The sequence below is a fragment of the Hydractinia symbiolongicarpus genome, chromosome 6, assembly GCF_029227915.1.
Source record: "Hydractinia symbiolongicarpus strain clone_291-10 chromosome 6, HSymV2.1, whole genome shotgun sequence".
NCBI classification, from domain to species: Eukaryota; Metazoa; Cnidaria; class Hydrozoa; order Anthoathecata; family Hydractiniidae; genus Hydractinia; species Hydractinia symbiolongicarpus.
In genome coordinates this window covers 17653314-17666931 of record NC_079880.1, presented here as the reverse complement: position 1 = coordinate 17666931, position 13618 = coordinate 17653314, and the positions used below count along the sequence as shown (strand labels likewise).

Here is a 13618-nt window from a genome sequence, read left to right as displayed (position 1 = left end):
AAGAGTTAGTCTCTCTAGTGGGTAGGCGTTACACCATGAAATATTGGATTCAGTCAACAGAATGTGACTCCCTTTGGGATACTGGAACTATGGTTAGTCTGCTTAGTAAGCAGTGGTTGGACAGACAAGTCATCTTGGAAGTATATCTGAATTATTGGGTGAAGAATTGACAGTGGAGACGGCTAATGGTACGAAAATCCCATACCTGGGTTATGTGCTATTAGATTTTTAGATAAAGAATAGTTCTGTGCTGCTGTAACAAATGAAGATATTGTTCAACCAATTGTGGGATATAGCGTGATTGCGGCAGTATTGAATCAGGAGAACCAAGCAGTAGATTTCACTTTGCCAAGCGAAACATTTCCAGACCTGAAAAAAACACAACTTGACGCACTGAGTTCATACATTCTAACCAAGGAGAAGATCCTCCGATCAGTACTGTGAAATCGATGAAGACTGGTGCACTGATCAAACCGGGCGAAACCATGACCATACCGTGCAAACTGGAAACAGTGGTCATGGAAAAGACAACTCCGGTAGTGTTTGAACCAATAACTAATCATCCCTTCGAAGGTGTTTTACTGTTGAAAGAGCAGATCTTATCACTCAAGAAAGGAACAAGGGTCAGAACCTCCATCACTATCACTAACGTATCAAACACTGATGTACAACAACCAGTTACATCAATGATTCCAGCACCAATGAAGTTCAAAGAGTTCGCAAAAGAAGAGCAGGATTTAGATACAAAAGATAGCCATATTAGGAATTTAGAGAGTGATCCAGCCTTAACCACCAGGGTCGAATCAGTTGAAATCGATTCCAGTATTCAGGAAGACGACCGAAAATATCATCAACAGTTAAAAAGAATTGATCTGGAGTCCTTGTCAGGCAGCCAACGCAAAATAGCGGAGAATATGCTGTGGGAACAAAGACATGCATTTGCAAAAGATGAAAACGATATAGCAAGTGCTACAGACCTTAAGATAGACATCCGAACAACAGATGAAGTTCTGGTGCAGAGAAACTACAATTCAGTACCACGTCCCTTGTACAACGATGTGAAACAACATTTACAAGATTTACTGAGTCGTGGATGGATTGAAAAATCAAAATCTGCCTGGTCATCACCTGTAGTGAAAGTAAGAAAAAAAGATGGAACCATACGATTATGTTGCGACTTCACGGTACTGAGTAAGAAAACAATTGCAGACAAACACCCTTTACCACGAATCCAAACATCCTTGGATAACCTTGGTGGAAGCCAATGGTTCTCAGTACTTGACCAGACACGTGCCTACTACCAAGGATACCTGACAAAAGAAAGCAAGGAGCAAGGAGAAAACAGCGTTTGTGACGCCATGGGGATTGTTTGAGGGGGTCAGGATACCCTTTGGAACAGACGTTTGAGGACATTCGCGATGAATATGCCCTTCCTTATCTAGATGATGTTATCGTTTACTCTGGAGGTTTTGACCAGCACATTGAGCACATTAGAAAAGTGTTACAACAACTGTTAGCAAAAGGTATCAAATTGAGGAAAACCCGAGGAAATGTGACATGTTCAAGAATAAAGTGAAATACTTAGGAAGAATTGTGAGCAAAGATGGTTACCGAATGGACGATTCGTCAATGGAGGCAGTTACCGCATTGAAAAGTAGAAGACCACAAACAATTGGCGAAGTGCGACAAGTACTTGGTCTGCTGGGCTACCATCGTCGGCATGTGCAAGACTTTGCTAAAATAGCCAAACCGCTCTCTGATTTGATTGCAATCCCTTCGGAGAAAAAGAATACCATTCGCAATACTACTAACAAAAATCCTGGTCAAGCACCATCAAAGACACCAATAGTTTGGACTGATATTCACCAGGCTGCCTTGAATGCCTTGATTGACATTGCGACACAACCACCAATTTTGGCATATCCTAATTATGATGATTTCTTACACGTAGATGCTAGTGGACTGGGACTTGATTGCATTCTCTATCAGAAACAACATGGCAAGACGTGCGTAATAGGTTACGGCAGCAGAACCCTATTACCGGCTGAAACCAAGTATCACAGTAGTAAGCTAGAATTTTTGGGCCTGAAGTGGGCAGTCACGGGGAAACTCCGCGAGTATTTAGCCTATGCAGATCATTTCACAGTGTTTACTGATAATAATCCACTGCTGTACGTACTGGAATCAAGCAAGTTGAACACTATTGGACAAAGATGGGTATCCGAACTTTCAGAGTTCAACTTTAGTGTGCGGTATAGACCTGGTATTATTAATCGCGATGCTGATTGCCTTTCGCGGTGGCCCTTGGATATTGAGAGATACGTTGCTGATTGTACGGAACAACTTTCACAAGATGCCTTCAGAGCAATAATGGCCGGAGTAAGGTTGCAAAGCAGTAACAACGAAGCATGGAGGGTAGGATTAGGTGCTGTTAACCTAGTTTCCTATGAGCCGTTGATGTATGGCGAAGAAGATAAGATCCCATCTGCTAAAATGGTCGAGCTTCAACAAAAAGACCCTGATATCTCGGTGATGATAAATGTACTGAAAAATAGCTCTGATGTGCCTAAGGATAAGTTATCACCCGCTGTTCGTATCATGTTGCGGAACCGTCGGAAATATTTTCTTGACGACAAAGGTCGACTAAGGCAGAAAACTGGCGACATTACCCAGATAGTTCTTCCGAAGATTTTAAAGCCTCTTGTGTACCAACACCTACATGTCGACATGGGCCACCTTAGTGCTGATCGAGTGTTCGAGTTAGCAAGACAAAGAGTTTACTGGTCTGGAATGCATAAAGATATCTGCGAATTTACCAGACACAAGTCTCCGTGTATTTCCCAAAAGAAACCAATGAGGGAACCGCCTGCGCCACTACAAAGTATTATCTAATCATCACCTATGGAACTGATTGCGATAGATTATCTCCATTTGGAAACCGGTAACGGTGGATACGAATACATCCTGGTCATCATAGATCACTTTACGCGATATGCCCAAGCATATCCAACACGTAATAAGAGTGCTGCAGCAGCAGCAAAGCACTTATATGGAGAATAGATTCTACGATTTGGATTACCATCAAAACTCCTGCATGACCAAGGACAAGAATTCGAAAATCAGTTGTTCACTGAACTACATCGCCTATCTGGTGTACAAAAAAAGTCGAACCACTCCTTACCACCCACAAACTAACGGTCTTGTGGAGAGGATGAACAGGACGCTGTTACAGATGCTGAAAACACTTGGTGAAGTTGAGAAATCGAAGTGGCTCACAAGCCTAAACAGATTATTTATGCATATAACTGCACCCGCCATGACACAACGGGTTATGCACCACATTTCTTAATGTTTGGTCGTCATCCTAGGTTACCATTGGACTTTTTGATGGATGATGATATTAAAAGAGATCCAGTAGCACATAGCAAGTTTGCTGAGAACTGGCAGCGTCAAATGAACGAGGCCTATAAGATTGCCAGAGCAAGCACCGAGAAAAGAAAAGCTGCTGCGAGAAACAGACAGGGTCGACAGCATCAATCTGGACAACTTGAAATTGGAGATAGAGTTTTGATCAAGAACGTAGTGGAACGTGGTGGACCTGGAAAAATAAGAGCATATTGGGAACAAAAGGTTTACACAGTCAAAGATATTAAGCAAGAGGGAGTAGTATACACTGTCCAAAAAGAAGACGACCCATCAAGCCGACAGAGAACGGTACATCGCAACCTTCTTATGCCATGCCAGAATCTGATACTACAGGAAGACACACACAGTAGCTAGGGTCAAAGAGAACACATTGAAACCTGAGCTCTCTGCTGCAAAGCCGTCTGCAGTTACGACTCGAAGTAAACGTCGAGGAATGAAGTTAAACAGTTCTGTATCGACATACGACCAATGAGATTAACGAAACCCCAAACAACTCGGATGATGAGGCACTCGGCCCTGCAGATTTCCAACAGCTTTCCAATTATATACGGACTGAACGTGTTGATTTCACAGTTCAAAAACCTCCAAACAAGATCGAGGAATGTGACAAAGATCAGAAAGTACAGTTGGACATTGCAGAAACTTCAGCAGGGGAAGAGGATGCGTCAACATCTTCGATGGAAGAGGATGCGTCAACATCTTCGAAGAAGTCAGCGAGAAATCAGACCCCCACCAAAGTTCACCTACAACACAATGGGTGATCCAGCTGTTAAGCAGATTGGAGTACAACGTCAAACTACAAAATACGTTCTGAATCCTCAGGCCAGACCTTTCACTCAATCAATTGGAAATGTTTATCAAGTTGGACCGGCAGTTTGGGTGTGAGTCCAAAGGGGATTGCGATGCGCAAAGGGGGGAGCGCTCGAGATTAAAACATCATGTAGTACAGCATGCGACGTGCGAAAAAAATTACATATTGACTAAACTATTAGGCGTTATACTTACTCCTTAACTGATTGTTTGTTTAAAAGACTGTTTGTTTCACATACACAAAATAAAAACGAAAAAAAAAAAACATCGAAAACTGTACATATTAATAAAACATTCTCGTTGTTTGCATTAAAGAAGAATTGTTACATTATTATACATTGATTTATTGATTGTTGACATTTGGTTATGTTGGCTACAAGATAATGTTATAAGTCGGTGGTCTGAACTGGGTTGTCGATGTGCGCCTTTGTGGTAGCTTGGTCTACCATATTTGTTTTTGTTTTTGTAAAATAGGTGAGTATGTGTGTCCAGCGAGAGAGCAGATGTGAGATTTTAACGAGTAGACAACTGTATTTTTAAAAAACGAAGATAAAACAAAACTTTATAGCTACCAAGACTTATTATTATGTGTCGCTTTACAGCATCAAGGGAATCATCATTATATTTCACACGAGATTGCCCTTTTCCCTTCTGTCTTCTGAGACAAGATTACCATCTTTTTTTAAAAAAATAGCAGTACGTACAGTTTTGCGAGATGCACCAAATGTTTCCAAAAACATTGGCTGACATACTTGTTGCACGTTCAAAAAGTACTTTATGGAATTGATTCTATTTTCACCTACTTCTTTCCTTGGTCTGTGTCGAGATGGAGCCTCAATAACAATGGAATTCAAAAGGAATTGCCTCTGTTTATCAAGGTTACCCAGATTACAATAGGAACAAAAGAAGTTTTTCCTCTGATCCACTGATATTTTGTTACTACAATTCAGCCTACAGTTATGACAGGGCTCACCAATAGACCGTGCTTGTGTATTTGATTTCCTATTCGTGTAGGATATGTATGGGCTGTAAGATTGGCCAAAGTTTCTCTTCTGCTTTTTCCTGTTCTTCTCCCAGTCTTCCTCGTTTCTTTTTCTTTTTCGACCTTTTTCAAATTCTTGATCTGTTATTGCCACAATGTGTTCAAACTTGATGGTTGATACTGATTCATCAATTAGGAATTTCACTCTAACTGACGTTTTGTGGACAGAAAGGATTGTCCCCTCAAGAAGTGACTCTTCTTTGTGAACAAAAAAGTCACTATATTTATCAGCCGCTTCACTCTTGTCAAAATAGCCAGCCCTGTTAGGGACTGTGCGTGTCCGCCATTATGAATAGTCTTATGTCTATATTTGTCGGTTCCGGCAATAGGGATTTAAAAAGATTCGATTATAACATGGCGCTGCGAGTAGAAAGCACCACGAGGGAAAAATGAAAATTGTTGGAAAACTGATGGAAATTAATGAACTTGGTGACTTAATACTCATATGATTAATTAATTCGTACACATTGATTATTCGTCTACTTCAGTGGCAACACGAAGACATTTTTGTTTATTTACTCGTACAGAAAACAGAACTTTGTGGAATTTTCTGTGTGGATATTGTATTTCTACCTGCAACCTGGTGAAACCAAGTACTCCTTATACTCTTAAAATTATTGTTAGTACTTCACTTGGTCGTTATGGTGGAGTCGTTAAAAACTGTACTCTCACCTCCATCGTTGATCGTTATGCAGCTTTCAAAAGCTGGAAGCAAAAATGGCAGGATTATGCCATTTTGACTGAACTTGAAAAACAATCTCCTGCATACCAGTGTGCGATGCTACGTTTCACTTTTACTCCAGAAACAAGTAACATTTACGAATCCCTTACCTTGTCGCCGGAAGCAGCGGCCACTACAAAGGGCATTATCGATGCCTTAGAAGTGTTTGAAAAGGGAGCCATCAATGAAACCATGCAGAGACATACGTTCAATCATCGGCAACAACAGGAAGGAGAAAAGTTCGATGATTTTTGCACAGACCTCAAAGTTTTGGTCAAACACTGTAACTATTGTGACAATTGCGTTCAAGGAATAATACGAGACAGAATTGTGGGAGGTATTTTGGATGACAATTTACGACAAAAGCTGCTCAGCAAAAAGGATTTAGATTTGAAAACAGCGGAAGAGTTGTGTAGAGCGAGTGAAAAGCGACGGAAGGTACAGATATAACGGTCAAAAATGGAAAAATAGAATTCAAAGTAGACACTGGAGCGGATATCACAGTCGTAGGCGTACCACAGCTAAAACAATTCGGAAGAACCATGAAGGACATCAGGCGCACAGGGAAGACACTGACCGGTCCATCAGCAGAAAAGTTACAATGCCTTGGATATATAACAACGTTGCTAAAATGGGGCGATAAACAGTCAAACGAGGTAGTGTATGTTTGCAGAAACTTGAGAGTGCCCTTATTGGGCAAACCGGCTATAAAACGTTTAGAGATACGCACATTCAACAAGCCAGTCAATAGCACAGTGTCACAAGTATCTGAGGACAATCAAGACATTATTCAAGAATTCCCAACACTATTTACCGGATTAGGATGTATCACCGGAGACCCAATCAACATCAAATTAACCGAAGATGCAGTAACCTACCACTTGACAGCACCACGGCATGTACCATTACCACTGTTGGAACCCTTAAAAGCAGAGATCAAGCAAATGAAGGATATGGGAGTCATACGAGAAGTTGCAGAACCAACAGACTGGTGCCACCCAATTGTTTTAACCAAGAAATCGGCCTCACAAAGTTAAACGCATTCACCTAACGAGAATTCTACCAACTGGAGAGCGTTGATGAGACTCTTGCGAAACTCGGAAGTCAATGCCACGGGATGTCAAAACTTGACGCCAATTCAGGATATTGGCAGATGCCATTGGATGACTCCAGCCAACTGATGGCAACATTCATCACACCGTTCGGACGATTCTGCCCAACAAGAGGTCCCTTCGGACTAACATCAATGCAAGAGATCTTCAGTAAACGTAAATCATTGAAGGGTTGCCGGGGATAGTGAAAAACACTGATGACCTACTAGTCTTCGGTAAAGATTTAGGGGATCACGATACGAAATTGAGAGCCGTACTAAAGAGACTGACAGAGGCAGGTGTTACGCTCAACACTGACAAATGTGAGTTCCGGAAAACAGAGGTAGAATTTTTGGGACACCGAATCACAGCAAAAGGGATACAGCCAGTACCGGATAAAGTAGAGGCAATTCAGAAATACCCAGCTCCAACGAATATTACCGAACTTCGAAGATTCCTGGGTATGGCGCAGCAACTGGCTAAATTCAGCCCAAATTTAGCACAAGCCACTGAACCATTACGGGACCTGTTAAGTACAAAGAACAATTGGACCTGGACGGCGGTTCATGAGCAGGCATTCAGCCGCATTAAGGACACATTATTGACCCAACCAGTGTTAGCACACTATGATATACACCGCCCAACCAAACTACGAGCAGACGGAAGTAAACTAAATGGCATCAGTGTTATCCTGATGCAACAAGATGAACAGCACCAATGGAAACCAGTCGCTTATGCATCAAGGTACCTCTCTAAAGCGAAACAAAACTATCACAACATTGAAATCGAAATGCTTGCTGTTACATGGGGTTGCGAAAAGATGTCTCGATACATTCATGGAATGTCGAAGGTCTTAGTGCAAACCGGCCATAAGCCGTTAGTCCCTATCTTGAATTACAAACCATTAGCCGAAATGTCTCCACGGATCCAGCGTATGCGAATGCATTTACTAAAGTACGACATTTATGCTGAACACGTCAGTGGCAGTAAAATGACAGACGCAGATGCTTTATCACGAGCACCATCTTGCCATCCGGAACTGGAAGATGAAATCGCCGAAAGGACATCACCGCACATGTTTCTTTGGTGTTAACAAACTTACCAGCAACTGATCAACGCTTAGAGGGAATTCGCACAGAAACCACTAAGGATCCAGTCCTATCAGATTTAATAAGAATCATAAGAGAGGAATGGCCAGCCAGACAACAAGACTGTCCCATCAATCTACAACCCTTTTCGGCGAGCCAATATGACCTATCAGAGTATCATGGACTCATCGCGAAGGGGGATCGTATCGTCATACCCAGGTCCATGAGAGCTCCAAAATACACGCTGGACACCAAGGGATGGATATGTGCAAGAGAAGAGCCCGGCAAGCCGTATATTGGCCGGGTATAAATTCACACATCGAACAGATGGTCAGGAAATGTGAAGAATGCAGCAAGTTACTACCGTCGAAACCGTCACAACCACTGATGAGCCACCCACTACCGACCAAAACCGTGGCAGCAGGTGGGGTCAGACATTTTTCAATTGGTAAAGCGAAACTACCTGATCATCGTAGATTATTACTCCTTATGGCCCAAAGTCTATCAACTAAAACGACCAGACTCGAAAACAGTGATCGAGTCACTCAAAGATGCATTTTCTCGACATGGCATCGCAGAGTACGTCATCAGTGACAACGGAAGCCAGTACGCATCCTACAAATTTAAACGCTTCGCCCACGACTGGTCATTTACACACAAGACAAGCAGTCCTCGATATCCACAATCCAACGGACTAGCCGAAGTGACAGTGAAGGCTGTGAACCGCTTTAGTGAAAAAGTGCATCTGTTCGCATGAAGATGTTTCGCAAGGCCTCCTGACAACAATCTCCAGCACAGCTTCTAAAAGGAACCACGCTCCGAGACAACCTACCAAGATACGTAACAGGAGGCAGAAGAGAGCAGACAATTCCAGCACGGGAAAGACTCAACACGAAACAGTGGTATGACCGAAATATCAGACACAGCCGACAAGCCAATTTTAGAGAAGGTCAACTCGTCGCTGTTCAGGATGAAGTCACCAGAGAATGGTCGAAATGAGCAGTTATGATTAAAGAAGTTGCACCTCGTTTGTACGAATTACGACTGAGCACTGGCAACAAAATAGGTCGTAACGAAAAGCACTTGCGTAAAGTCTACACCATCACAGCGTACCAACCTCCAAACAAACCACCACAGAGGATCATCAACCACGACCCGCCCGTGGAGCCTAACACAGACGAGGATGGGAACGAAAGCGACGCCTCGGACAACACAATCACAGACGAAGGTGGGAATGAAAACGACGCCTCTGACAACACCATACCGTATGTTGAAGAAGAAGAGGAAGACAGAGCAGAGAACGAGGTCGAAAACGAACGAGAGGAATTCGTAAAAGAATATGTCACACGTTACGGGCGAACGCTGAAGAAGAAAATACCCGTGGATTACGAAGATTTGTAAATGGATTTCTCGTGTTAGAACTTAATGGACGTGTCAAGTTTTGTTTGAACATTATGAACTGGATTGGTCGTTTGAAACTTAATATGGACGTGCTGGGTTATGTTTGGACAGTACACGCTTGGGTTGGGACTTTAAAGGGGAAATGTTAGGGACTGTGCGTGTCCGCCATTATGAATAGTCTTATGTTTATATTTGTCGGTTCCGGCAATGGGGATTTAAAAAGATTCGATTATAACAAGCCCTAATATGACACTTTTCTCCAACTTTATACTTTACTTCAGAACACCAACTTCTGGTGCCCATTTTTACTTTTCTACTAACTAAAACAATATATTGTCTAACATGCTAACCACACTGGCCCGCTTACGAAACTAAAACAAAACTTTTTTAGAAAAAAACTACGAAGGCAAAAAAAGGTTCCCCCACATATTCACTCAAGTTTTACCAGTTTCAGCCAAATGCAATCATTTTTAAGCCCTTTAGCTGTTGTTTTTTTAGGTTTTTTTGGCAATTCACCAGCTAAGATCAAACTTATAATCCTGGGCCTGTCTTGCAATGTAATGTTATGTCTTCTGAGATTTTATTCTGGCAGAGAGCATAAAGAGTCTTTCTTTATTTTATCCCCAGCTACTGTAATTGAAATATTTAGAAATGAATTAAGATAAACCCATTTGATTTCGCTTGGTTAAATTCAACTAAATCTGAAAACATGAATAAAGTAACGGAAAAGTTCTAATACAAACCAAAATATTCTTCTTCTAATAACCACATATGAAAACACACTATCCAGCTTTTGTTGCTTTTCTTTACCACCATTAAATCATTAATACACTATATTCAATTTTTTCATCTACTTACAACCAACCATAATGCTTGGCTGTTCTAAATGGACTTAGGTCCTTCTGCTTTTATTTAAATTGAATTTAATATGGACTTAGGGCCTTTTCCATGGACTTAGGCTTTTTTAGAACAGAAACATTTCATCCAGATGGACTTAGGCCCATATGTACTAAAACCTTAATGGACTTAGGCCTTTTTAAAATTAAATATGTTATTTATCAAAGGTTTGTGATCAATTTTCAAGATTTTCTAACCTCAAAACCCATACTTCAGACACATCAAAAGAAAGCCAGTGATCCAGAGATTCAAAAAAATCAAAATCCTCAATTTTCATAAAAATGGACTTAGGCCCCTTTAGAATTGTTGGGGACCTGGACTTAGGCACATTTAGAACTAAGGTAGCGAATTGAATCTTAAAAGAAAAGTGTTCATAACAAGCTTTTTTCATGTTGATCATCATCATCATCATTCTCGGCTTAACGTCCGTTTTCTATGCTAGCATGGGTTGGACCCTCTTCCAATCTGATCTGTGTTAGATCTAAACTCAACTTCCTCTGTATCAAGTCTGTCCTTATAACCTCCTGCCAAGTCTATCTCGGTCTGCCTCTGGACTTTGCCCCAGGAACTATCAAGTCTATACACTTTCTTACCCAATTATCCCCTCCATTCTTTCCAAGTGCCCCAGCCAATTCAATCTTCTTATCTGGATAACATCTTTAATTCTACGAATACTTAGCCTGCTTCTTAGCTCATCTGAACTCTTTCTGTCTCTCAGGCTGGCGTTACACATCCACCTTACCATTCTCATATCATTTCTTTCTAAACGGTCAAGATCTTCCTGCTTCACTGCCCATGTCTCACTACCGTACAACATAACACTTCTTAAACATGCCTCATAAAACCTACCTTTCAACTCAATTGACAAGACTCTGTTAGTCAACAAAGAAAGTAACTCTCTGAACTTTTGAACATATCACCTAAGTAACAGAAGTTCTCAACTATCTCTAACGAGCCACTGTTGCACATCATTGAAGCTGGAAATACTTCAGTCTCTATAATCTCACCTTTGCAACGCTTGCATACAAACAGAATGTCAGCTCTAACCTTCCACCAATATTACTGCACTTCTTATGTACCCAATGCTTGCAAGTCTGACAAAAAATTGAGTTACTACCAACCCCTTTCCTGCAAACTCCACAAGGCCACTTTCCAACTACAAGGTCACACTTGGCTGCAATGCTACTAATCATGACTTTAGACTTTGCTGTGTTCACCCTTAGCCCTTTCTCTTCTAGTCCTTTCTTCCACTTCTCAAACTTTTCAACTAATTCTTCCTTCGACTCTGCTATGAGAACCAAATTATCTGCATACAATAACTCCCATGGACAACCTGTTCTGAACTCCATCGACAGCGCAAGACTAGAACAAACAACAAAGGACTAAGTACAGAACCCTGATGTACACCAACATTTACACTAAATTCATCACTAAGTGAATCGTTAATCCTGACACGACTTTAAGCATTGCTGTACATAGACTGTACTATCGTAACTAGCCACTCATCCACACCTATTTTTCTCATAGCCCACCAAATAACTTTACGTGACACTCTATCAAAAGCTTTCTCTAAATCTACAAAGGCAAAATAGAGATTCTTTCTCTTTCCTAAGTACTTTTCTTGAAGCTGTCTGAGTAAAAATATTGCATCTGCAGTGCCACGCCATAGAACAAAACCAAATTGCATCTTATCTATATCAATTCTTTCTCTAAGTAACTTATCAATCACTCTTTCAAAAACTTTCGTTACTTAATCAACTAACTTCAAACCTCTATAGTTACCTCTTTCTAATGCATCACCCTTGCCCTTGAAACAATTCACTATTACACTCGACTGCCACTCACTCGGAATAGCACCATCCTTTATAATTTGATTAGCAAAACTTGTAATAAGCTCAGCTCCAATATATCCAGATGCTTTTACCATCTCTGCAACAATACCTGATACTCCTGCAGACTTGCCAATCTTCAATTTCCTAATAGCCTCCACTACCCATTATGTCTTGATCTGCATAGCTGACCCTTCTACAACATCATCATCAGACAAATTATCCTCATCGCAATCAAACTCAGTGTTAAGCAACCTCTGATAATAGTTCTTCCAAGCTACCTTTTTCTCCTCCTTTGTGCTAGCCAAAACACTTTCATCATTACGTATACACTTCTCACCTACAACATCTTGATTAGTCTTCTTCATTTGCTTTGCTATCTTGAATACCTCATTGCGCTGGTCTTCCCTTCTTAACACATCTGTAAATCTGTTTCTCTCTGCTTCTGATTTTGCCTTATACACTGCTGTACGAGCACGTCGCTTAGCTTCTAAGTAAATATTTTTACTACCACCTGACTTCCACTCTTTCCAAAGTTTCCTCTTTTCCTTTATACACTGGTCAACCTCATTATTCCATCACCAGGTCTGTCTATGTCTAGCTGGTCCTTTCGTCCACCCAAAGGTATCATCAGAAGCTTCTAGAAGACAATTCTTCAAAGTAGTCCAAGTACTTTCAACATTGTCATTATCACACTGACCATTGTGGGCTAGCTGCTGCACTTTTGCACTAAATTGTCTTGCTACAATCTCTTCCTTCAGCTTCCAGACTTTACGACGGGGCCTGTACTTTCCCTTGGCTTCTTTAACACTCTTCAAGATAATATCACAAACCAGCAACCTATGCTGGGAAACACTCTTCCCCCGATATAACTCTCACGTCCTTCACCACTTTCTTGTCTGACTTTCTAACCAGGAAGTAATCTATCTGTGTCTTACAACCACCTGACTCATATGTTATCAGCCTACTCTGTCTCTTACTGAATGATGTTTTGCAAACCACCATGTCCGTCGCCATTCCAAACTCAAGCAACCTCTCCCCTTCCTTATTTCTGCTCCCAAATCCATAGCCTCCATGCACACCTCTATAACCTTCAGATGACTTCCCATCGTGACCATTAAAGTCGCCGCCAACCATGACGAGTTCAGTGTCTCCAAACTTTGATGTGACTTCTATTAACTCATCATAAAACTTATCTTTATCTTCCTCACTGAGTCTACACTGTGGAGCATAAACAGAAAAGTGACAATCCTATTACCTATCAAAAACTTTATCACTATAATACGACTATTAACACGCATAATATCTATTAC

The 13618-nt window shown here is 41.2% G+C and overlaps 2 protein-coding genes across 2 annotated transcripts in view; both read left to right on the top strand.

Moving 5' to 3' along the window:
* The window catches only part of LOC130647271 (uncharacterized), a 28534-nt gene extending 15748 nt beyond the window's left edge, over positions 1-12786 (top strand). The window contains exon 2 of the mRNA XM_057453061.1: positions 11864-12786. The gene's annotated coding sequence lies outside the window, so the exon portion shown is untranslated. The remainder of the gene's footprint in view (positions 1-11863) is intronic.
* The window catches only part of LOC130647272 (hydroxymethylglutaryl-CoA lyase, mitochondrial-like), a 93287-nt gene that overhangs the window by 20166 nt on the left and 59503 nt on the right, over positions 1-13618 (top strand). The gene's annotated exons all lie outside the window — the stretch shown is intronic.